The 25,581-nt window shown below is 49.2% G+C and overlaps 1 protein-coding gene across 2 annotated transcripts in view; it reads left to right on the top strand.

The window, feature by feature from the left end:
• Positions 1-1,403: 1,403 nt before the first annotated feature.
• FAM83H (family with sequence similarity 83 member H) overlaps positions 1,404-25,581 on the top strand; it is a 228,231-nt gene continuing 204,053 nt past the window's right edge. For both annotated transcript variants that reach the window (XM_078686617.1, XM_078686616.1), the window contains exon 1: positions 1,404-1,571. The gene's annotated coding sequence lies outside the window, so the exon portion shown is untranslated. The remainder of the gene's footprint in view (positions 1,572-25,581) is intronic.

The following is a 25,581-nucleotide window of genomic DNA, read 5'->3' as shown; positions in this document are numbered from 1 at the left end:
CGCCATTTTGATTCTCCCTCACTCCACTGGTTCCATCAACGTGTGGGCAATGCCAACTGTTTTGAGTCAGTTTGGGTCCAACCAGGTCTCTACTCTCCCTCGAGGTGTGAAGGGGCCTTGTGCCCAGGGAGGATGACGGGGTGGGAGTCCAAGGCTGTGCATGTCAGGGGGGTGACATCAGTCTGAACTTCTGTCTCAATCCTGGGTGGCTGGCGATGCCACCCTGCGTGTGAGACACAGCTGGTTCTGTGCACTAGTGGGGGACCTTCTGTGCAAAGGAAGGAGTTCACACAGGCACGGAAGGGGCACGGGGTTATAAAGAGTGCGCACTTCGTTCCAGATCCTACGTGCGCTGCCACCCTGCATGCGAGAGTTGGACGTGTGCTTTGCTCTGCTTCCATGTGAATTCGTGTCATTGGTGGGATGTGGCAGTGCGTGCAGGGCCCTTGTGTGCCAGGAAGGACTCTGCTCCCAGAGTATCCCCTGGGCACAACCTGGCTCTACAGTGTGAACTTTTCTCCCAGTCCCAGAGCAGGCCTACTCTGCAACCCCTGCCCTTGTATGTGTGTGGGGGTGGGGGGCTGGTGCTGTGCCAGTTGTGAGCAGAGCTACAGCCCCCGTCTGCCAGGGAGGGCTCTGCGTCCGGCGTTCCCGATGCAGCCGGCTCTGCAGTGTGTACTTTTCTCCCAGTCCCGGAGCATTCGATTCTGCCACCCCTGCCCTTATAAGTGTGTGAGAGGCCTGGTGCAGGGCCACAACCCGCGTCTGCCTGGAGAACTCTGCGCCGGGAGTTCCCGTGCGCACAGCTTGGCTCCATTCTGTGTACTTTTATTGTTCCTGCGCAGGCCTTCGGTGCCACCCCTGCCCTTGAATTTGTGTATATGAGGGGGGTTGTGCCAGTCGCGAGCAGGGAGAACTCTGCTCCCGGCGTTCCCGTGTGCAGCTTCCTCCAGTCCAATGTGTACTTTTCTCCCAGTCCCGGAGCATTCGATTCTGCCACCCCTGCCCTTAAAAGTGTGTGAGAGGCCTGGTGCTGTGCCAGATGTGAGCAGGGCCACAACCCGCGTCTGCAGGGAGGGCTCTGCGCCGGGAGTTCCCGTGCGCACAGCTTGGCTCCATTATTATGTGTACTTTTCTTGAAGTTCCTGCGCAGGCCTTCTGTGCCACCCCTGCCCTTGTATGTGTGGGAGGAGGGGGAGACCTGGTGTTGTGCCAGTTGTGAGCAGGGCCCGTGTGCCAGCCAGGGAGGACTCTGAGCCGGGAGTCCCCGTGTGCGCCGCCCGGGGGTAGGCGCAGGGAGTGCCGCCTCTGGAATGTGCACTTATCTTCCCGGTCCCGGCGCTGGCCCTGCCCTCCTCGCCCGGCCTCCCTCCTCGGGGCGGAGCCTCGCTCGCCGAGGTGCCAGGGAATCAGAAACCCGACTCCCGGCCGGAGGGAGGGAGAGAAAAAACCGAACCAGGAAGCGCCAGGCCGTCGGCCGCCGCCACACCTGGAGGATGAGCCCAGCTCCGGGGCGCTGCGTGTACCGAACGGGCTGAGGCCGGGCCCTGCAAGGACGGAGGAGATCCCAGGTGAGGGGCCAGGGGACTGGAGGGGCGGGAGGCCCGGAAGCCGGCGGGGGAACACTTGTTGCTGTGTCTCGTAATCCCAACACTTCTCAGAGAGAAGTTTCTGTAGCGCTCATTGCCGGCGGATTGGCTTCCAGGCGCTAGTGCTGGGCGATTTAAAGTGTTCGAGAACTTGTTGGCACCGGGGGGTGCTCGGGCAGCGCACTAAGGGGACTTTTGATCTGGGGTTGTGAAGTCGCCCCCTCTTCTTTGCAACGTGGCCCCCTGAAGTCTTTTTTGGAAGTCATGAAGTTGTTATTCCAACTCCTGTAAAACTTCAGTCGTTTCAATTTTTGTCGCTTTTACTTTTTAAAGAAACTTACAAGGAATTCAGCTGTGTGTTGTCTCTACCGGAAGCTGGGATCTTCAGGAAAAGGCTAGGTGTGTGAGGACAGTCAGCGCTTCTTCACAGTTCCAGGGCGCTTGTCACTCTGTGAGGCCCCACCGTGCCAGACGAGGCCTTTCACTACCTTTTGAGACCTCTCACTTGGTGAGAGACCTCGTGTGCCACAGTACCAGAACCATCGCAGCGAGACCCCTCGCTTTGCAAGACCTGTGTGTCTCTTGTAGTGCCAGACCTCTCACCTATGCACGAAACCCACGTTCCCTCTCCATGGGCAGGGCCTCTCTCGGCCTCTGTGTCATCTCTTTTCACAGCGCTCGGCCTCTCATCACTGCTGTGAGACACCTCAATACTGTGCCAGCTGAGACCTCCCTCCTTTGCTCCCGAAGACTGAACTGCTGCGCCTGGCATGTCAATCTCTCTTTCTATGATTAAGGCCACTGGAATTATGCGATTTTGAAGCTGCGGCAATTTCAGCATAATTATAGATTTTCCACATTTGCCACATAATCCACCATCTGCCGCATAATCTGCAGCTACAACAAAAAAAAATAGTTTCTACCTCAATCAGGTCAAAATTATACAGCAACACTTGTTGCTGTGCAATGGAAGGCCCATTGCAAAGCTAGACTGTTCACCTTTCTTTTGCTTATTGCTATATTTGGGTATTAAACTTGTACAATGCCCAGACAGTGTTACCAAATTTAAAAATGACCAAATAAAGTTGTAGTACTATTAGAAAATGTGCCGCTTAATTTGCCTTTTCTTGCCACATAATTTACTCCCCCTGTCACATAATTTGGCTCTCACCTGCCGCATAATTTACCAGTGGCCTTGGTACTTTGTGAGAGCTCTCGGCCTATCTCCAGAGAAGCAGTCCTCCTGCCTTCTCTCTGTTTGAGACATCATGCCCTTTACTCCGCCACTGCGCAAGATCTCACTGCAGGCAGGACTCCTTGCGACAAAAGACATGCTTCATCCCTTATCTGACATTTAGGGAAACTGTCAGAACATGTTGTTTACATCAGTTGGTTCACAGATGTTGGGAGGCCCTGAGGTCTCTATGATTGGGCTGGAAAGGTCAGTTTCCAGGTCTTTCCTGATGGTGAGCAGGGCGTGGTTGAAAAAAAAAAGTGTACTACCTTCGAGTAAAGTTGTACTATCAGTAGGCCTGGGAGAAATGTGAATTAGGCATCCAAATTTGCATGATTTCTAAATTTTGCATATTTTTATAAATTTCTCGAAATGTTTGCGAATTCTCAAAATATTGCTTCGTGCAATTTTGCTTAATCTTTACCTATGGGACTGGTTTATGCATGAAATATGTTCTGAGTTATGTTTGCTTCTCAAACCAATCTCCTGCCGGTAACTTATTAGATCCTTTTTCATCGAAGTGTGCGCTCATGTTAAAAAAGTCACATGAGATACCGGCCAAGTAAATTTCATTCAAAAAGAATAATTGTATGTAATCTCATTAAATTTGTATAAAATTTCACACATTTTCACAAGAGTTACGTGAGGCCTCACACTTTCACTACAAGACACCTGACTGGGGAAAATCTGTTACATTCTAAACGTGAATGCTAGAACCCCTCTCTCTGGCCCCTCTGGTTAGGTCTCGCCTACGCAGCACGCATGGGCTCCATAGGAAAGACCTTTAGCCGTCGCTTCACTTTTTTAGACAAAAACTTGCATGCGTTGCATTGTTTTAAATGGCAACGCGTGCACGTTTGGCGATTCCCTTGCGGGAGCAAGCGGCGCCATATTGTAGCAATTATCGCATCTTGCTGCTCGCTCCCGCAAGGGAATCCGACGCAAGCCCACCCATCTCTCCCCCCTGCTGCCGGATGCTTCTTTATTTTGGTATAGCCCGCTCTTCCGGGTTCTCACATCCTCGCTCACCTCTCTCGTACTCTTTTATGTCCCTTCAACTCCCCTTTTATCTCTCCCTCGCTCTCTCTCTATTTGTTTATTTGTCTTTTTCTCATCTTTTTCTCTTCCACGCCCTACATCCTCCATTCCTCTCAACCTTCTGCTTATTTACTTCTCCTTTAGCCCTCTTTTCTGTCTCTTTTACTTACTCTCCCTCTCCCCTATCTCTGTCTCTCCTCAATGATATGTTGTCTTTCCTCACACACTTTGTTGTGTATATTTTTCTCGCTCACACACAACTCTCCCCGTCTCTACCTGTGTCTCAGCTGCAGGTTGTTGCTCCGTGGTTTGCTGTAGAGCGGTCCCAGGTCCTGTGACTCTGCCTGGCTTTTTTGTGATTCTGTGTCTCAGTGGACGGTTGGAGGGTGCTCTCTAATGCTTGATTGTGGGTCTGCTCTTCTGTGTCTGTCAGCGGCGGCCGGTGTGCATCAGTGGTTGTGTGGTGATCTGGGGGTTGCATTTGTAGCACGCTTGATGGCCGTGGGGTGGTCTGTATTTCCGTGACTTTGTGGGAGGCAACCGCGGGGTGTAGCCTGTGGCTCCTTGCCTCTTTGTCTTTAGGGATGGTCTGTCACAATATAATTGTCTGTTTTTCTCTGTTCCAATGGAGGATACTGCGTTGCGCCCTGTTCTGCAGTGTAGTGGTCTGTGGCAGAGTTGCTGTTTTCTAGTCTGTGACTCCCTCCCTCGTGTGCCCTGGGACCGCTGTCGATCTCAGTCCTGCCGCAAGTTGGTCGGTGGATTTGAAACTCCCTAGTCGGCTGTGGAATGACCCGTGGGTGCAGTGAGAACACACGGGCTGTACCAGCTCCTGAATTTTGGAGGGCTTTCTCCTCCAGAGCGCGGGGAGGAGGAGTCGATCCGGTGACTGGTAAATGTCAAAGGATGTCACCCATGCATAGTGGGGGAGGATCAAATGAATAAGGGGGCAACACTTGGTATGCAGCCCATGTCAGAGGCTGCAGTGCAGCCCGAGTTGCCTCGGCTACGACATGCTCTGCGGCACAGACGTGCCCACGCTACTCCCCTATGCAAACCTTATATAGTAGAGGTGGCCTTACCTGCCCATACTCTTTACTATTGAGGCGTCCATCCGTGCCTCTTCTGCTCATTGCTGAGGTTCCCACACCTGTCCATGTTGCTTCATGCAGAGGTGCCAGTACTTGCCCGTGCTGCTGAATGCAGGCACGCGCGCACACCTTCCCATAATGCTTCCTGCAGAGATACCCTTACCCATCCAAGCAGATAACCACTGACGCGCCCACACCTCCCTGCTCTGTGACCTGTGGAGGTCAGGGAGGTGCATACACCCGCTGCCCCTCACAGCTGAGCCCACACCTGCACATGTTGCTCATTGGAATGGCGTAGCTATCAATAGTGCAACAGGTGCCGTGGCCCCGGTGCGCAAAGGTCTGAAGGGCCCCAATTCTACCTCTATTTACTGCCTATGTTGAGGATGTGAGTGATGGGTATTTTCCTTTTAGGACCATGGCGCTATCAGGAGCCTCACACCAAAATGCAATGGAGGGGAAACAAAGGCACACAGCTTATCACTTCACAGTAGTTAAGAGAGGCATACTTTTGTCTTTGTTCAGTCCCTGTATATAAGACATTTGCATGCACTGTAAGAATGTCAGATGTGTTGGTCTGTCCCAGTATTTACACAAATACAAATTTAAATACCACTATTTTGTTTTATTTCTTTTATAGGTCTATAGTGTTACTCATCCAAATGCAGGGTGTACGAGCACTTTACATCACACATACACATTATACATTGACAACAAATCATATATGTGTAAATCAATGTGCGAGATGTGTCACATGAGACAGTGAGGGCTACAAGGTGTAGTAGCCACATGCCCTTAAAGCTCACTGTGCTATATTAGAAGGGTTAGAATTTATGAGCTGCAAATAACAACAAGCATTTGCAAAGCCAATAGGTCTCATCTTTGGGACCTTATAAGTGTTTAGTTATCCAGCACAATATCCTTGGTGCAACAACATCAGCTGTTGCACAGCTAAACACTCATAAGGTCCCAAATGTGAGACCTATTGGCTATGCCAATGCTTGTTTTTGGGTTGGAGCCGAGTCAAGGATTGGTCCGGGCCTTGTGAGGGTGACAGCCGTAACTGAGGTCATCAGCGCCAGGGGTTGTGTGAAGGGATTCAGTGAGATCCTGGAGGGCACACTGAAGTTTCCATATTCACTTTCAACCTCCCACTTTGTCACCACACCTGCAGTGATGCCAACTCTTTGTTTCTCTGTCTCTCTCTCTCTCTTTCTCTTGTATTTAAACTCTTAATTGGAGCAGCGAAACGGATGCAGAGAGAATGAATGGGGACTGTTTCTGCAGGGCAGGCTTTAGTTCCATAAGTTATAAATATACAAAAAACTGCATGCAGTATTGTGAAGGCCACGTCTGAGAGCCGCTGTTGTGACTGTCCTTGTTCTGTTGTTGTAGGAGGCCATGCCTTGGTGCTGCAGGAGGCCTCAGCACTGGTGCTGTATGTATGAGGCCCTGTGAGGCACAGTGGAGAATTCAAGAGACCTGGTGAGGGACCCTGGAGAATGTATGGGGCCCAATGAGGGAGACAATATAGGAAGTATGAGGGTCTGTGAGGGAGACACTACAGAATGTAAGAAGCCGTTTGGATGAGGCACTGGAAAATGTCTAAGGCTCAGTGAGGGAGACTGGAAAATGCATGAGGCACTATCCAAGGGACACTGGAGAATGCACATGGCCATGTGAGTGTGACGCTGGAGAATGTATGAGACACTATGTACGAGACACTGGAGACAGTATCAGGCCCGTGAGGAACGGACACTAGCCATGAGAGAACAGAGGATGGCCTGAGGAGAGGAAATCAGGTACCAGGCCCAGTGTAACTGGACACAGCTCTTGAATCATTTAAATAAAAGTATATTGCATGACCGGTCTGGCTTATATCAGTGATAAGTTAAAAAAAAAATACACGCACTTCTGCGCATGCGCCTCTGCGACCTCAACCAAGTGGAGCTGAGATCCACTTCTCTTAGGCTTCATTCATAGGAGAGCAGACCCTGCGACCTTTAACCCCTATCACTCTTCCCACAAGTACCTCCTCCTAGGGGGCAGCGTCTCTTGCCGAGAGTCTGCGTGTGCTAAGTCCAAACACCAGCCCGAGAACGGATGTATGATAGTACAACGTGATCATTTTGATCGCGGTACTTTACATCGCGGATTTTACAATGCAAGTCATTACAACGACTTGCGTTGGAGGGCGCGGATTGAGGATTATTATAATTTTCTATTCCAACACCAGCCCATGTAACAGTAGGGAAGGTGTTGGTATATAAAATTACAAAATTCTTAACTAACACCGCCATCCAGCGCAAGTCGTAGTAACGACTTGCGTTGTAATGGCAGCGTGGTAAAGGTCGTGCGGTGTAAACACCGCGTTGTAAACGACGTTTACCCCGAGAACACCGGCAGCCACAACATTCAGACGTAAAGCCAGCACTCCAGTGAATGAATGAAAGAATACCCACTTATATAGCACATGGCTACCCAAAGGCATCCCAGCACTTCATGTGACACCTTAAAAACACAAACTGATCACAGAAAGATAAAAGTTTTAAGCTACTTCCTGAATTTCAGATAACTGGATTCCAGACGTATATAATCTGGGAGCTGGTTCCAGAACCGCCGACCTCCAGTTCGTGATCGCTTGATCATGGGAACTGCGAGTAGTTGTTTATTATTGGATCTCAGAGTCCTATTGGTGCGATTTAATTGCACCATTGACTGTAACAATGGAGGGCCCTTTCCAGAAATATATTTATGAACAATACACATTGCCTTGAACCTAATTCTTTCCTGGATAGGGAACCAGTGCAGCAGACTAAGCGCTGGTTTGGCTGAGTTGCGTTTTGGAGTATTCATTAAGAGGCGGGCTGCGCAGTTCTGGACAATCTGCAGTATCTTAATAGTTCCTTGTGGCGCACCCAAATAGACTGCATTCGCATAGTCCAGCCGGGGCAGTATAAGTGCCTGGACCAAAACACGTCTGGCATCAAAAGGAAGGAGGGGGAGGATCTTCCTTATCAGCCTGAGAATACCATAGCAGTTGGCTGCAACTTTACGAGCTTGAACTTTAAAATCTAAATTGCAGTCAAACCAGACTCCCAAACTCTTGATTTGTTTTTTTGGTGCAGGAAGGAGGCCTAGACAGCTGGGCAACAAAAAGTCTATGTTCGTGGGTGCAGAATGGCCCAGGAGCATCATTTTTGTCTTAGCTCTATTATAAAGGACAGCTCCATCCACTCAGAGACCTTCCCAAGGCATGATGTTAAGCCCGGCTCAGATTTATCTTGCTGACTGAGAGAAACCACCAACTGGGTATCATCAGCAAAGGTGACAATGTGGATCCCTCAGGGAAGTACCACATCTGCAGGAGATCTCATGTAAATGTTAAACATGGTGGGACTTAAATAGGATCCCTGGGGGACTCCACACTGCAAAGGGATCTGCTCTGAGAAAACATCCTCCTCATAGACAGCAAAAAATATGTTTCCGGTAAAGGCCACCCACCACCCCAGACGGGCTAGAAGAGCCAGGACTGAGCCAGCCACCACCCCGATCCAGAGGACAAGACCAGCAACGTCACGGGGGGCATGCAAAGCCACAAACTGAGCACCAGGAGCACGCCCAGTCACCAATCCACCACCCAGGGCAAGCCCAGACACCCAACGGGTGCACACACTCCAGCCATGCACCAGGACCATGCAGGTGACGTAACATGGCCCGGACAATGGTCAGTCGAACAACCAGCCTGAGTGAGGGCCAGGGCCACCCTGAAGCGAGCCCGCCGTAGTAATCACTAGCCCCTCCCACCCCTACAGCTAGGCCATGAGTCTAGTTCAAATATCTGCAAAGTGGAGACAATAGACAGGGTCACCTACTCACCCACCGTCCGGGGCGTCACATGCATACTCTGATATAAAGAATGCCGCGGGCCTGCCGGAGACTCTGCAGGGTAGTCTAGGGAGAAGTCGGACAACCACAGCAGCAGGCTTTGCAATCATTCATTTAAAACTGACTTGGACCATAAGAGATTAAATGTTTTTTTTAAAAATATCTAAAACATCAGCACCACTATATATTTCAGATGGAAACAGATCGAAGTCACCTGACATCCTGTTAAATGCCAACAAGGCCCGCAGTGGGATTTTTGCGGTGCGGCTGGAGGTGCAAACCATCCAATCACATCACAGCGCTTCGTAGGTCAGCGGCGGAGAGCGCGCTCTTCGCGGAGCTGGAGTTCAATGTTCATGGGCAGGGTGCTGAGTTCCCAAGAATGGAAGCTTCTCTTCTTAAGATGATTATATCTGGGACTTTTATGCGTTTTACTGGGGAAAAACCTAGGCAATATCTTTTCAAATCCAATGCTGACCATGAGGCGGTTGAACCACTTTAGTACGTCATTAATACCAACTCTGAAATATTGTCACCACAGAGTTAATAGGAGGACATCTACACTTACTTTAACATTTTTTTTGAGCCAATATCATGATCACAATTTAATTGCAGGTTGATATTTAGACTGTGGTAATGTGGCCTTCAAGTTAACACCAGATGTGCGTGAAGAAGTGAAAGAAATGGTGGATGTAAACAAAATAAACACCAAGGGTGCATAGGTTGCACATGACAAGGCTCTTTTGCAGACTTTCACGTAATATTGCAGAGTAAGGCACTGGGAAACATTAATAATGTTAAATTGTATTGAATATATACGCAAGCGATTCTCAATCATCATGAACCAAGGGAAACTTGCACAGCCTGAATTCACTGGTGCAGAAGCATTTCATTCTACCCCACCAGGGGTCACAGGTCATCAGTGATAATAGTTTATGGCACTGAGAGCTGTCTGGGAAGGCGGCCGGCAGCCTTGCACTGATGTCTCTGCTGGCGCCTTGTGTTCTGACGCTCTTAGAAGGGTCATTTAATCATGTCTTGCTAGGCCAGTAGACAGTCGCCTGGACACAGCATCATTGGTTGGGACAGATAGGGCCAGGTCTGGTCCGACCTGTAGTTGACCTGCTAAACAGGACGAGATCTTCGGGATATGCGGCAAGGCGGAGTATTTACTAAGCTACGGTGTCCTCAGAGGGACAGGAAAGATCTGTGTAGTCTCCAAACTGCCAGGAATTTCCAATCTGATTCCACAGCCAATCACAGAGGCATGTGGCTCTGTGCCTGGAATATTTGTATCGATTGGACAGAAATGTGCACACTGCCTTCCATGGATCACTTCGCTCTCTCTGCTGTGCCGTGAGCCAAAACAACACATGAACTACCAGATACAGCTAGATATAGAAGTTACTCAGTCGCGAGGTAGAGGAATCTTGCCCCACTGCCTCAGCCAATAGGCAAAAATATATAATAAAATGATGATAAACCAGTTTTATCATTTTATTTTTCATGTCAGAGCAGGAACCGAGTCTTGAGGGAGGGGCCATCCTCTGTCAGCAACATGGAGGAGAAGTGGTGGGCACCGCAAGTGGGCATGGCAGTTTGGCCGGGCGTCTTAGGGCGGCCAGACCGACATGCGCATTTGGATATCTCAAGGCTATTGCGTGGAGAACAGCAGGCACAGGCTCCCAGTCCCTTTGGGAGTGTGAAACCAGCCTGCTAAGCCCAATCCCATCATTTATCTCACGCTGGGTAAAAGTATTACCAGCATGGGAGCTGCGCCTAGATTGGCGCAGGGGATTCTGGCGGCCTGTTATCAGGAACAGAAGAGCACCGAGGCCAGGTACGTTTTCCTTTTAATTTATTTATTATCGTCCCACTCGCCACCCAACTACTTTTCCTTGCTGGCAGCCGCCACTGGCGCAAAGTGACTTCCCTGTGTGAAACCTAAACACACCGGTGTGCTGCCACCACTCTGAACAAGCTTCTGCAGTTCAGAATCAACCCACATATTCTTAATACATGTATCTATGAGGTACTTCTATACCGAACCTAGGCAAAAGGGAGCCAAACTTAGTCTGGGCTTTAACTTTGGGGTGCTCCATTTGTTGAAAAAGTTTGTTTTTTGTGTTTGTTCCAGCCAGCAAGACTGTAATTCAGGCCGTTATCACTTCTAGGCTCGATTATGCCAACGCTCTGCACCTTGGACTGGCAGACTATATGTTATCCATGGACTGCAGGTGATCCAGAATGCAGCAGCCGTAATCTTCCTCTGAGAATACTTACCTGTTTGCTCTGCACTGGCTCCCAGTGAGCAAATGATTTTTTTTAAGACATGGGTTCTGATCTACAGAACCTTACATCAGATAGGCCCTAGATACTGGACAACCAGAATTCACTTCTGCTGTCCAGTTAGGAAGCTCTGTCCCTAGTCACGATCCCAAGAATTCACCATAGTAGGACAGGTGGGCGCTCTTTCTCTGTTCTTGGTCCCTTTGAGTAGAATACATTTCCCTTGGACTTCCATCTGGCAAGTTCGGAGCAGATCTTCAAAAATAATTTGAAAACATGGCTTTACACTCAGCTGTAATTGTATTAGTGGAAGACTAGCGCTGAGACACTTCTTGCAGCATCTGTGCGCTATGCAAATCCTACTCATCATCATCTAGCAGCAGGGCTTTTCCCCCTAGGGAAGAGACCCTGATGACAAAGTCCAAATTGTAGATGAACAAGAAAAACCTGTGCTTTGCACTGAAATGTGGATTTCTTTGAACCACAACTCTTTCTCTGACTAAATTCCTTAGCCATTCAGTGAAAAGAACCTGAAATCTGCTTTTGAGACCAAACTACTAAAAACAACGTTATTCCACACCTTCAAGATTTTCGGCCAATCTGTATTTGGTGCACAGAAACACTTATTTCTTGTTCATGGACTCAGGTCCCTGTTGCTGCAGCATCCTCTGTGGTTTCACTTTTCTGAAGCTTGAAGGTGTACAGTTCTCTCCACTCTAATGTACAGTGAGCACATGGGGAGGTATTCCATGGCAGAGTTAACAAATGGGCTGGTATTCTGTGGCACTGAAACTAATTGGCTGGTATTCTGTGGTAGAGTAACTGATTGGGCGGTATTTCATAGCACTGGAACGGATTGGCTGGTATTCCATAGCATAGTAACTCATTGGCTGGTATTCTGGGGCACAGTAACTCATTGGCTGGTTTTCTCTGGCACAGTAGCTCACGGGCTGGCATTCTGTGATGTATATGTTATGTTATATAATTTGTAAAGTGCATGGCTGTCCTGGCAAAGGGAAGTCACAGCGCTAGAAGCAGAGAAAGGAGGATGGGAGAGGAAACTAACGGTCGGTGAAAGAGCCAGGTCTTCACCGCCCTTCTAAATGTCAGGAGGTTGGGGATGCTTCGGATGGAAAGAGGCATAACATTCCAGAGGGCTGGTGCTCTGGTTCAGTGAAACCGAGGAACTTGTGCCAGATGGAGGTTGGTGAGCGTAGATCACGTGTCATGGTGTAGGGAAGGCATAGATCAATCAAAATCGCTGGATCTGAGCCTGGGAGAATCTTGCCAGTGAGGCAAAGTGCTTTAAATTAAATTTTCTGTTCTGTAGGCAGCCAGAGAAGTCGACTCGGAGGGATGGAAACTGAGCAGTGCCTAGGGAGGGCAAAGAGCGTGCGGGATGCAGTGTTCAGGTTGCCCTCTAGTCTTTTAGTCACAGACTTGTTGGTGCCAAGTAGCGGTCCATTGCAATAGTCCAGCCTGGCTAGAACAGTTACAAAAGATGGATAAACCCAATATACGTCCCTGGGACCTGGGTATCAAGCAATATAATACAATAGCTGGTCCCAAAGGACAGTTCATCAATATCAAAATTACAATGATAAAGGAAATAAATAGAGAGCAAACGTAAAAATTGCTTGGAACGCAGTGTTATTTAATCACACTGAATGCACATCAATACATAGCATCATTAAACAAATATCAAAATAGTGCAGTGACCCAGGTGGAAAATGAGAATAAAGGTATGTATTGTGATTGGAGTGAGGATAAAAAGGGGATAAGTAAAGAGAATACAGTGACAATCAAATAATTATTACTAAAAGAACAAGGCTCATAGTTCAAGCCACAAAGTTCGAAATACAATCAGTTGAATGGGTAGCCATATTTGAACAAAGTGTCACAGTGAATAATCGCTGTTGACCACGCTGGCGGATATTGAAAGTTGTCGACGTTTCGACCCCTAAGATATTGTAGGCTATTTATCCCTTACGTGGGGGTCTTCCTCAGGACAGGAAAGCATGGGAGGGGCACCATAAAAAGGCCTCCGCTTGGGGCTAGTTCATGGATGTAGGTGCGCAGGCTCCAGAGAACACGAGAGCAATAAATAGTCACTGGATCCGATACTTGTAACAGGCAAGGGGATCGGCTATTCAACTCCACCTTGGAGTGTTAATCTGATGATTTCAAGTGTAGGGCAATGGGTCAATGTCTCAGTCGCTCACTGGCTCGTAAGCTCGGGAAACAATTACCATCCGGTCGATGCGAGAATCACAATACACACCTTTATTCTCCTTCCCCACCTGGGGCACTGCACTATTTTGATATTTGTTTAATGATGCTATGTATTGATGTGAGTGTAACACTGCATTCCAAGCATTTCTATGTTTGCTCTCTATGTGTTTTCTTTATCATTGTCATTTTGATATTGATAAACTGTCATTTGGGACCAGCTATTGTATTGTACTGGCTAGAACAGTGGCATGAACAATCAGCTGGCAAGTGTGGGGGTAAAAAAAAAAAAATATGGGTTTGAGGCCCCGCAACAAGCTGAAACAATTTCCTGTTACAGACTTTGCATGATCTTCAAAGGTGAGTGCGCTATCGACCCAGTTGCCTAGAGTTTTTACAACAGTTTTCGGCAGAGGGGGTGCGCCGATCTTCGGGGGGCACCAATTGCTGCCCCATAGATGGGAGTCTGTACCTAGTAGGAGGATCTCAGAATTAGTGGAGTCCAGATGGAGACAATTATCCTCCATCCAGGCAGAGATGGCGGTTCCTGACTACTATGTAGAGTTTCGTCTCTATCAGTGTTTGGTAGAGACGGGAACTATGATGGTCATGATTATTATATGTAAATGTTCTAATTAGTGCTAGGCAAGCATGATGCATTCTTCTTCAGCAGTGAGAATGTACATCCAGCTCATCAGTCAATGACACAGGAGTATTCATAGACATGTCTCCTGGCAGGAAAGTGTTGGTGCCTATTCTACGCCCGGGTACAGGAAATATTTGGATGTTTTTAGGTCGAGCTTGAACAGCGCATGCGCTGCTCTGCGAGCCATGCTGTATTGGAGTATGAAATAGAAGCCCCGCCCACTCTCCTCCCATATTTGTTATTGGCTTGTGTCATTGTCCTTCGTAAATGCTGGCTTCTGATTCGTTAATAGGCTTGTTAGTCCAACCTTAGTACCGCCTTGTCGTCATTCGTTACCTTCCATTAGGACTGTCCCTTTATTTTCGATTGTTACATGGTGAGTCTTTTTTGTCTGTAAGCACTATTTTCTTTAATGCGTTTTTCTTACGGCAGGCACGACATGCTTTCCTGCAACATTCAGCGGGCCATGCAGGCTTTCACTTTTTAACCCCTTCGACGCTGATGACGAGCTGGGCTCGTCATGAGGTAGCCTCCTGCTACGCTGATGACGAGCCCAGCTGGTCACGTAACATGCGCTTTCGCATATCTCAGCGTACAAGCAGAATTCCGCCCGCACGCATGCGGTTAAGCAGTCGGGGACAATAGCGGGCGCTTCTTGTAATAGGTCTTGCATGTACAAGAGTTTGAGCTATTGGCATTGTACATGAGTGACTTTTATTTATGTGTTAATTATCAAAACATATAAATAAAAGGCATTGTCATTCACAATGCCAGTAGCTTAAACTCTAGCAAATGCGCGATCTATTGCATTGCAAATGCTTGTTTTCTACAGACTTAACACAAGAGTTTTTATCTCTGTTGGCCCAGGAAGAATTATGGGTTTTATTTCTCCTCTTACGATTATGAAGTTTGTTATTTCTCCCAGATTGTAAAGGATGAGGGGCATTACTTCTTCTGCCTTAAGACTCTCACGTCTTTTAGGCTACAAGAGCTACCCATAAATCCACGGGCCTGGGTATAAATGTTTAATCAAAACAATGGCACTCATAGGTATCACTTAGAAAAATCAATACATTATTTGAAGGGCTAGATAACAGTCTACAGATGATGGTGTCACCATGGAATCACACTTCAGACCACCTGCTGGGGGACCCTGGATGACTCCCCTCTAACATCTGTGGACTGGCCCTGGACTCCACTGACACACCACCACCCTTCAAGCAGCTGGGCGGTATCCTAGACCGGGGGAGTGTGGCAAGGAGGGTGCTTTGCTGGCTGCTTTTGGAGGGGCCATAAGGGTAAAGGTATGGCTATTTAAAGCTTTGCCCTTTAACCCCTTCGCTGCTAGGCCTTTTCCCCCTCCTGTGCTAAGGCTTTTTTTGGTGTTTTGGGGTAGTGCCCGCTTAGGCCCTTGTAACTTTTTGACCACTTAAGGGATCCGCGCCAAATTTGCGTCCTTTTCTTCCAACATCATGGGGATTCTAAAGGCGCCCAGGGTTTGTGGATTCCCTTGGAGGGGTCCCAGAAATTAACCAAAATATAGTGTTTTTTTTGTTTTTTTCAGAAAAATGGGAAAAACGGGCTGCAAATGAAAGCCTCTGGCTTTTTCCCTGAATATGGTATCAAAAAAGGGTTTGTGGGGCTGAATTCTCCATTTTCTCAGCTTTTAGGGAATGACAGTGTTTTGTCAGAGAACCGAAATTTTTCACTCAGTTTTGGCATTTGGACATAGCCTATTTTTGCTATTTTTAGAGCTTTCCACCTCCTTCCAGTTAATGGTAGAAATGAGTTTGAAAGCAATAATGGATCCTGGAAAGCTTTACATTTCCGAAAAATAGACAAAATTCTGAATTCAGAAAGGGGTCATTTGTCTAAATCCATAAAGGTTTCGTTATAGAAACTAACAGTTAGATATTGGAATATTTGAAAACTTGTTGAAAACAACGGCCTTTTGTCTCAACGTTTTCACCTATAACTTTCTCTAATTTTGACAGCTCTTGGAAAGCAATATACCGTTACATCCGTTAGACCTTCCTGGTTGTGGGGATATATGGGACTTGTAGTTTCACCAAGAACCCGACGAACCCAGATCCAAAAACTGAGCAGCAACTTGCAATGGTATTTTTTTCATTTACTGGGTATAGTGCACTTTGTCTTGGAAAATGTACACATGGAATAATCTGTATGAAAGACACCTATGTATGTATGAATTGGGTACAAATTATAGAGTTCAGAAACAGTATATAATTGCACATTTTCAAAGTTGGGAATACTCATACTAGCATGAGAATTATTGGTCATTTTTCATAAAGTTTTTTTTTCTACACAATATCTTTCATTCAAAGGGAGAAATGCAAGAAAGCTCAATTGGTAATAACAGTTGATTTACAAATCTGAATTACCCCAAGTGTCCCGATAAAAACGGTACCTCACTTGTGTGGGTCGGCCTTGTGCCTGCGACAGGAAACGGCGCAAAATGCAACGTGGTCACACCTAAATTTTGCAGTTACAAATTGACCCTTTTTTGGCAAAGTGCCTACCTGTAGTTTTTGCACCCTAGTTCTTCCGGCACCTAGGGAAACCTAGCAAACCTATACATTTTTGAAAAGTAGACACCCAGGGGAATTCAGGATGGGATGACTCGACTGCCTACCACCAGGTTTTGTTACCCAGAATCCCTTTCAAACAAAAAAATTTGACAAAAAAAACACATTTTCCTCACATTTCTGTGGTGGAAAGTTCTGGAATCTGCGTGGATCAACAAATTTCCACCCACCCAGCGTGCCCCCAGGTCTCCCGAAAAAAATGGTACCTCACTTGTGTGGGTCGGCCTTGTGCCTACGACGGGAAACGGCACAAAATGCAACGTGGTCGCTCCTCAATTTCCCAGTGAAATCTTAAGCTCTTTGGACAAAGAGACTACCTTTTGTTTTTGAGCCGTAGCTCAACCAGCACCTAGGGAAACCTAGCAAACTTATACATTTTTGAAAACTAGACACCCAGGGCAATTCAGGATGGGGTGACTCATCTGCCTACCCCCAGGTTTTGTTACCCAGAATCCCTTGCAAACATAAATATTTGACCAAAAAAACACATTTTCCTCACATTTCTGTGGTGGAAAGTTCTGGAATCTGCGTGGATCAACAAATTTCCACCCACCCAGCGTGCCCCTAGGTCTCCCGCAAAAATGGTACCTCACTTGCGTGGGTAGGCATAGTGGCTGCGACATGAAACCGCGCAAAACGCAGCATGGTCGCATCTCAATTTCCCAGTGAAATTTAGCACGATTCGGACAAAAAGACTACCTTTTGTTTTTGCGCCGTAGCTCTGCCAGCAACTAGGGAAACCTAGCAACCCTATACATTTTTGAAAACTAGACAACCAGGGCAATTCAGGGTGGGGTGACTCGTCTGCCTACCCCCAGGTTTTGTTACCCAGAATCCCTTTCAAACAAAAGAATTTGACCAAAAAAACACATTTTCCTCACATTTCTGTGGTGGAAAGTTCTGGAATCTGCGTGGATCAACAAATTTCCACCCACCCAGCGTGCCCCCAGGTCTCCCGAAAAAAATGGTACCTCACTTGCGTGGGTAGGCATAGTGGCTGCGACATGAAACAGCGCAAAACGCAGCATGGTCGCACCTCAATTTCCCAGTGAAATTTAGCACGATTCGGACAAAAAGACTACCTTTTGTTTTTACGCCGTAGCTCAGCCAGCACCTAGGGAAACCTAGCAAACCTATACATTTCTGAAAACTAGACACCCAGGGCAATTCAGGATGGGGTGACTCGTCTGCCTACCCCCAGGTTTTGTTACCCAGAATCCCTTTCAAACAAAAAAATTTGACCAAAAAAACACATTTTCCTCACATTTCTGTGGTGGAAAGTTCTGGAATCTGCGTGGATCAACAAATTTCCATCCACCCAGTGTGCCCCCAGGTCTCCCGAAAAAAATGGTACCCCACTTGCTTGGGTAGGCATAGTGGCTGCGACATGAAACAGCGCAAAACGCAGCATGGTCGCACCTCAATTTCCCAGTGAAATTTTGCACGATTCGGACAAAAAAACTACCTTTTGTTTTTGCGCCGTAGCTCTGCCAGCACCTAGGGAAACCTAGCAAACCTATACATTTCTGAAAACTAGACACCCAGGGCAATTCAGGATGGGGTGACTCGTCTGCCTACCCCCAGGTTTTGTTACCCAGAATCCCTTTCAAACAAAAAAATTTGACCAAAAAAACACATTTTCCTCACATTTCTGTGGTGGAAAGTTCTGGAATCTGCGTGGATCAACAAATTTCCATCCATCCAGTGTGCCCCCAGGTCTCCCGAAAAAAATGGTACCTCACTTGCGTGGGTAGGCATAGTGGCTGCGACATGAAACAGCGCAAAACGCAGCATGGTCGCACCTCAATTTCCCAGTGAAATTTAGCACGATTCGGACAAAAAGACTACCTTTTGTTTTTGCGCCGTAGCTCTGCCAGCACCTAGGGAAACCTAGCAAACCTATACATTTCTGAAAACTAGACACCCAGGGCAATTCAGGATGGGGTGACTCGTCTGCCTACCCCCAGGTTTTGTTACCCAGAATCCCTTACAAACATAAAAATTTGACCCAAAAAACACATTTTCCTCACATTTCTGTGGTGGAAAGTTCTGGAATCTGCGTGGATCAACAAATTTCCACCCACCCAGCGTGCCCCCAGGTCTCCCGAAAAAAATGGTACCTCACTTGCGTGGGTAGGCATAGTGGCTGCGACATGAAACAGCGCAAAACGCAGCATGGTCGCACCTCAATTTCCCAGTGAAATTTTGCACGATTCGGACAAAAAGACTACCTTTTGTTTTTGCGCCGTAGCTCTGCCAGCACCTAGGGAAACCTAGCAAACCTATACATTTTTGAAAACTAGACACCCAGGGGAATTCAGGATGGGGTGACTCGTCTGCCTACTCCCAGGTTTTGTTACCCAGAATCCCTTGAAAACATAAATATTTGACCAAAAAAACACATTTTCCTCACATTTCTGTGGTGGAAAGTTCTGGAATCTGCGTGGATCAACAAATTTCCACTCACCCAGCGTGCCCCCAGGTCTCCCGAAAAAAATGGTACCTCACTTGCGTGGGTAGGCATAGTGGCTGCGACATGAAACAGCGCAAAACGCAGCATGGTCGCACCTCAATTTCCCAGTGAAATTTTGCACGATTCGGACAAAAAGACTACCTTTTGTTTTTGCGCCGTAGCTCTGCCAGCACCTAGGGAAACCTAGCAAACCTATACATTTCTGAAAACTAGACACCCAGGGCAATTCAGGATGGGGTGACTCGTCTGCCTACCCCCAGGTTTTGTTACCCAGAATCCCTTACAAACATAAAAATTTGACCAAAAAAACACATTTTCCTCACATTTCTGTGGTGGAAAGTTCTGGAATCTGCGTGGATCAACAAATTTCCACTCACCCAGCGTGCCCCCAGGTCTCCCGAAAAAAATGGTACCTCACTTGCGTGGGTAGGCATAGTGGCTGCGACATGAAACAGCGCAAAACGCAGCATGGTCGCACCTCAATTTCCCAGTGAAATTTTGCACGATTCGGACAAAAAGACTACCTTTTGTTTTTGCGGCGTAGCTCTGCCAGCACGTAAGGAAACCTAGCAAACCTATACATTTTTGAAAACTAGACACCCAGGGGAATTCAGGATGGGGTGACTCGTCTGCCTACCCCCAGGTTTTGTTACCCAGAATCCCTTGAAAACATAAATATTTGACCAAAAAAACACATTTTCCTCACATTTCTGTGGTGGAAAGTTCTGGAATCTGCGTGGATCAACAAATTTCCACTCACCCAGCGTGTCCCCAGGTCTCCCGAAAAAAATGGTACCTCACTTGCGTCGGTAGGCATAGTGGCTGCGACATGAAACAGCGCAAAACGCAGCATGGTCGCACCTCAATTTCCCAGTGAAATTTAGCACGATTCGGACAAAAAGACTACCTTTTGTTTTTGCGCCGTAGCTCTGCCAGCACCTAGGGAAACCTAGCAAACCTATACATTTTTGAAAACTAGACACCCAGGGGAATTCAGGATGGGGTGACTCGTCTGCCTACCCCCAGGTTTTGTTACCCAGAATCCCTTGAAAACATAAAAATTTGACCAAAAAAACACATTTTCCTCACATTTCTGTGGTGGAAAGTTCTGGAATCTGCGTGGATCAACAAATTTCCACTCACCCAGCGTGCCCCCAGGTCTCCCGAAAAAAACGGTACCTCACTTGCGTGGGTAGACATAGTGGCTGCAACAGGAAACGGTTCAAATCGTACGGTGGTGAATTTAGTTCTGGAATCTGCGTGGATCAACAAATTTCCACTCACCCAGCGTGCCCCCTTATTGCAAAACTACCTTGATTTTGGGGGGGGGGATCTGAATTTGTGGCCCGGGGCTCGGTGGTATTCTTTGCAAAGTAGCAAACCCAAACAGTTCTGAAAACTAGACACCTGGGGGAGTCCAGGGAGGTATGGCATGCATGGGTCCCCCAATGTTTTCCTACCCAGAACTCTCTGCAAACCTTAAAATTAGGTAAAAATTGCCCTTTTCCAAACTTTTTGGCGTGGGATCGTCGTGCCGGCAAAAAAGTCGTACCACCCTGCGTTCCCCTTGTTCTCCCGAGTAAAAGGATACCTCACTTGTGTGGGTGCCCCAAAGCAGAACACCCCAAAAATGAATTTTGAAAAAAGTAGTTTTTACTCACATTTACGTTTTACAAATTAAGCACCCCAGCCTAAGTCACTTGCCTTTGGCCCACCCACACAAGTGAGGTATCATTTTACTCGGGAGAACAAGGGAAACGCTGGGTGGTAGGACATTTGTTCCGGCAGCGAGATCCCACCCAAAAAAGTATGGAAAAGTGGGTTTTTGGACCAAAATTTCAGGTTTGCAGGGGTTTCTGGGTAGGAAAACATTGGGGGACCCACGCATGCCATACCACCCTGGACTCCCCCGGGTGTGTAGTTCTCAGAACTGTTTGGGTTTGGTAGTGTCCAAAGATGCCTGCCAAGCCCCGGGCCAAAAGCTCAGGTGACCCCCTCAAAAAATAAGATTATTTGGCTAAAGGTAATGTTTTCGTCTCCACAGTATGAATTGGGCCTTTTCCTAAAGCAGCCGCTATGCCTAACCACGCAAGTGAGGTACCATTTTTATCGGGAGACCTTGGGGAACGCTGGGTGGGAGGTAATTTGTGTGAGCCCAGTGATGCCACGCTTGCCCACACTAAAACGTGTGAAAAAACTGATTTTTTCCAAGCAAAAAATGAGGTTTGCAAGGGATTCTGGGTAAAGGAACGTTGGAGGATCCACGCAAGCCATACCTCCTTGGAAGCCCCCGGGTGTCTACTTTTCAGAAATGTGTGGGTTTGGTAGGTTTCCCTAGATGGCTGTCTCGCACGGGGCCAAAAACCCGGGTAACCCCTCTTGCAAAAGCTGGTGGACATGAATTCTCCAGCTTTTGCAAGAGGGGTTACCTGGGTTTCTGGCCCCGTGCGAGACAGCCATCTAGGGAAACCTACCAAACCCACACATTTCTGAAAAGTAGACACCCGGGGGAGTCCAGGGAGGTATGGCATGCGTGGGTCCCCCAATGTTTTCCTACCCAGAACTCCTTGCAAACCTTAATTAGGTAAAAATAGCACTTTTCCAAAAATGTTGCCGTGGGATTGCCGTGCCGGCAAAAATGTCCTACCACCCAGCGTTCCCCTTGTTCTCCCGAGTAAAAGGGTACCTCACCTTAACAGAGTTACTCAAAAGTCAAACATTCAAGCACGGCTATCTATTCCTCAAAGACACACACATACAGGTTGGATTTGGCACGAGGGCGAGTGATGGTTCAGTATATAAAATTTTATTAACAAGATATTTCAAAAAAATGAAATGCTCTGTCAATAAATAAATGCATAAAAACCGAACCAGTGACTCGCAACTCGTGAGCTGTAAAGCCACGACAAGGCACCAACCGTTTTACAGGCCATTCACGCACCTTTCATACCTGATACAAACAAGACCACTGACACCATCTGGAATAAAAGCAACACATTACAACAATCACAATAAGGGACAAGGTACACCCTAATGCAGAAAGAGAAAAAACCCCAATTATTACTGCACACCCATCTAATCCGCAAGCACACACACATACTGGTTGGATTTGGCACGAGGGTGAGTGATGATTCAGTACATACAATTGTATACGCAAGTAATTTCACAAAAATGAAATACACTGTGTATAATTGCAAGTATGATAAACTGAACCACTGACTCACAGCTCGTGAGCTGTAAAGCCACGTCAAGGCACCAACCTCTTTACAGGCCATTCATACACCTTTCGTACGTGTGACACATTCAAAACATTCACAACGCCAGCCGCGGACCCATCACATTTCAACACTCACACCAGCAAACAGCGCCATTCAAGGGCCCATCACTTTCACACGCCCACATTTCTGACACTGGAACTACACAAATTGATGGACTGCGTGGAGTGTCACTCAACAAGCAGTGTGTGCAGTGACCAACAGAAAGTAACTACTCACACACCGCCAGCTGAGCGCCAGTCCACCCACACCACCAGCCAAGCACCAGACCATGCACACCGCCAGCCAAACACTCAGCGCACACCACCAGCCAAGCGCCTCTCCACGCACACCGCCAGCCAAGCACCACTCCGTGCACAGACAGCTAAACACCGCTCCACGCACACCCTCCAGCCAAGTACCACTCCACAAACACCACCAGCCAAGCGCCACTCCACACACACTGCCAGCCAAGCACCATTCCACACACACTGCCAGCCAAGCACCACTCCACACACACCGCCAGCCAAGCAGCACTCCACACACACCGCCAGCCAAGCAGCACTCCACACACACCGCCAGCCAAGCACCACTCCACACACACCGCCAGCCAAGCACCACTCCACACACACCGCCAGCCAAGCACCACTCCACACACACCGCCAGCCAAGCACCACTCCACACACACCGCCAGCCAAGCACCACTCCACACACACCGCCAGCCAAGCACCACTCCACACACACCGCCAGCCAAGCACCACTCCACACACACCGCCAGCCAAGCACCACTCCACACACACCGCCAGCCAAGCAGCACTCCGTGCACAGACAGCAAAGTAGCACTCCACGCACACCACCAGCCAAGCGCCACTCCACACACACCGCCAGCCAAGCAGCACTCCACACACACCGCCAGCCAAGCAGCACTCCATGCAGAGAGCAAAGTAGCACTCCACGCACACCACCAGCCAAGCGCCACTCCACACACACCGCCAGCCAAGCAGCACTCCGTGCACAGACAGCAAAGTAGCACTCCACGCACACCACCAGCCAAGCGCCACTCCACACACACCGCCAGCCAAGCAGCACTCCACACACACCGCCAGCCAAGCAGCACTCCGTGCAGACAGCAAAGTAGCACTCCACGCACACCACCAGCCAAGCGCCACTCCACACACACCGCCAGCCAAGCAGCACTCCGTGCACAGACAGCAAAGTAGCACTCCACGCACACCACCAGCCAAGCGCCACTCCACACACACCGCCAGCCAAGCAGCACTCCGTGCACAGACAGCAAAGTAGCACTCCACGCACACCACCAGCCAAGCGCCACTCCACACACACCGCCAGCCAAGCAGCACTCCACACACACCGCCAGCCAAGCAGCACTCCGTGCAGACAGCAAAGTAGCACTCCACGCACACCACCAGCCAAGCGCCACTCCACACACACCGCCAGCCAAGCAGCACTCCGTGCACAGACAGCAAAGTAGCACTCCACGCACACCACCAGCCAAGCGCCACTCCACACACACCGCCAGCCAAGCAGCACTCCGTGCACAGACAGCAAAGTAGCACTCCACGCACACCACCAGCCAAGCGCCACTCCACACACACCGCCAGCCAAGCAGCACTCCACACACACCGCCAGCCAAGCAGCACTCCGTGCAGACAGCAAAGTAGCACTCCACGCACACCACCAGCCAAGCGCCACTCCACACACACCGCCAGCCAAGCAGCACTCCGTGCACAGACAGCAAAGTAGCACTCCACGCACACCACCAGCCAAGCGCCACTCCACACACACCGCCAGCCAAGCAGCACTCCACACACACCGCCAGCCAAGCAGCACTCCGTGCAGACAGCAAAGTAGCACTCCACGCACACCACCAGCCAAGCGCCACTCCACACACACCGCCAGCCAAGCAGCACTCCGTGCACAGACAGCAAAGTAGCACTCCACGCACACCACCAGCCAAGCGCCACTCCACACACACCGCCAGCCAAGCAGCACTCCGTGCACAGACAGCAAAGTAGCACTCCACGCACACCACCAGCCAAGCGCCACTCCACACACACCGCCAGCCAAGCAGCACTCCACACACACCGCCAGCCAAGCAGCACTCCGTGCAGACAGCAAAGTAGCACTCCACGCACACCACCAGCCAAGCGCCACTCCACACACACCGCCAGCCAAGCAGCACTCCGTGCACAGACAGCAAAGTAGCACTCCACGCACACCACCAGCCAAGCGCCACTCCACACACACCGCCAGCCAAGCAGCACTCCGTGCACAGACAGCAAAGTAGCACTCCACGCACACCACCAGCCAAGCGCCACTCCACACACACCGTCAGCCAAGCAGCACTCCGTGCACAGACAGCAAAGTAGCACTCCAGCACACCACCAGCCAAGCGCCACTCCACACACACCGCCAGCCAAGCAGCACTCCGTGCACAGACAGCAAAGTAGCACTCCACGCACACCACCAGCCAAGCGCCACTCCACACACACCGCCAGCCAAGCAGCACTCCACACACACCGCCAGCCAAGCAGCACTCCGTGCAGACAGCAAAGTAGCACTCCACGCACACCACCAGCCAAGCGCCACTCCACACACACCGCCAGCCAAGCAGCACTCCGTGCACAGACAGCAAAGTAGCACTCCACGCACACCACCAGCCAAGCGCCACTCAACACACACCGCCAGCCAAGCAGCACTCCGTGCACAGACAGCAAAGTAGCACTCCACGCACACCACCAGCCAAGCGCCACTCCACACACACCGCCAGCCAAGCAGCACTCCGTGCACAGACAGCAAAGTAGCACTCCACGCACACCACCAGCCAAGCGCCACTCCACACACACCGCCAGCCAAGCAGCACTCCGTGCACAGACAGCAAAGTAGCACTCCAGCACACCACCAGCCAAGCGCCACTCCACACACACCGCCAGCCAAGCAGCACTCCGTGCACAGACAGCAAAGTAGCACTCCACGCACACCACCAGCCAAGCGCCACTCCACACACACCGCCAGCCAAGCAGCACTCCACACACACCGCCAGCCAAGCAGCACTCCGTGCAGACAGCAAAGTAGCACTCCACGCACACCACCAGCCAAGCGCCACTCCACACACACCGCCAGCCAAGCAGCACTCCGTGCACAGACAGCAAAGTAGCACTCCACGCACACCACCAGCCAAGCGCCACTCCACACACACCGCCAGCCAAGCAGCACTCCACAC

Source organism: Lissotriton helveticus, chromosome 4_1 (assembly GCF_964261635.1).
Source record: "Lissotriton helveticus chromosome 4_1, aLisHel1.1, whole genome shotgun sequence".
NCBI classification, from domain to species: domain Eukaryota; kingdom Metazoa; phylum Chordata; class Amphibia; order Caudata; family Salamandridae; genus Lissotriton; species Lissotriton helveticus.
Note: the sequence above shows the minus strand (reverse complement) of the source record. Positions and strands in the feature narration are given on the sequence as shown.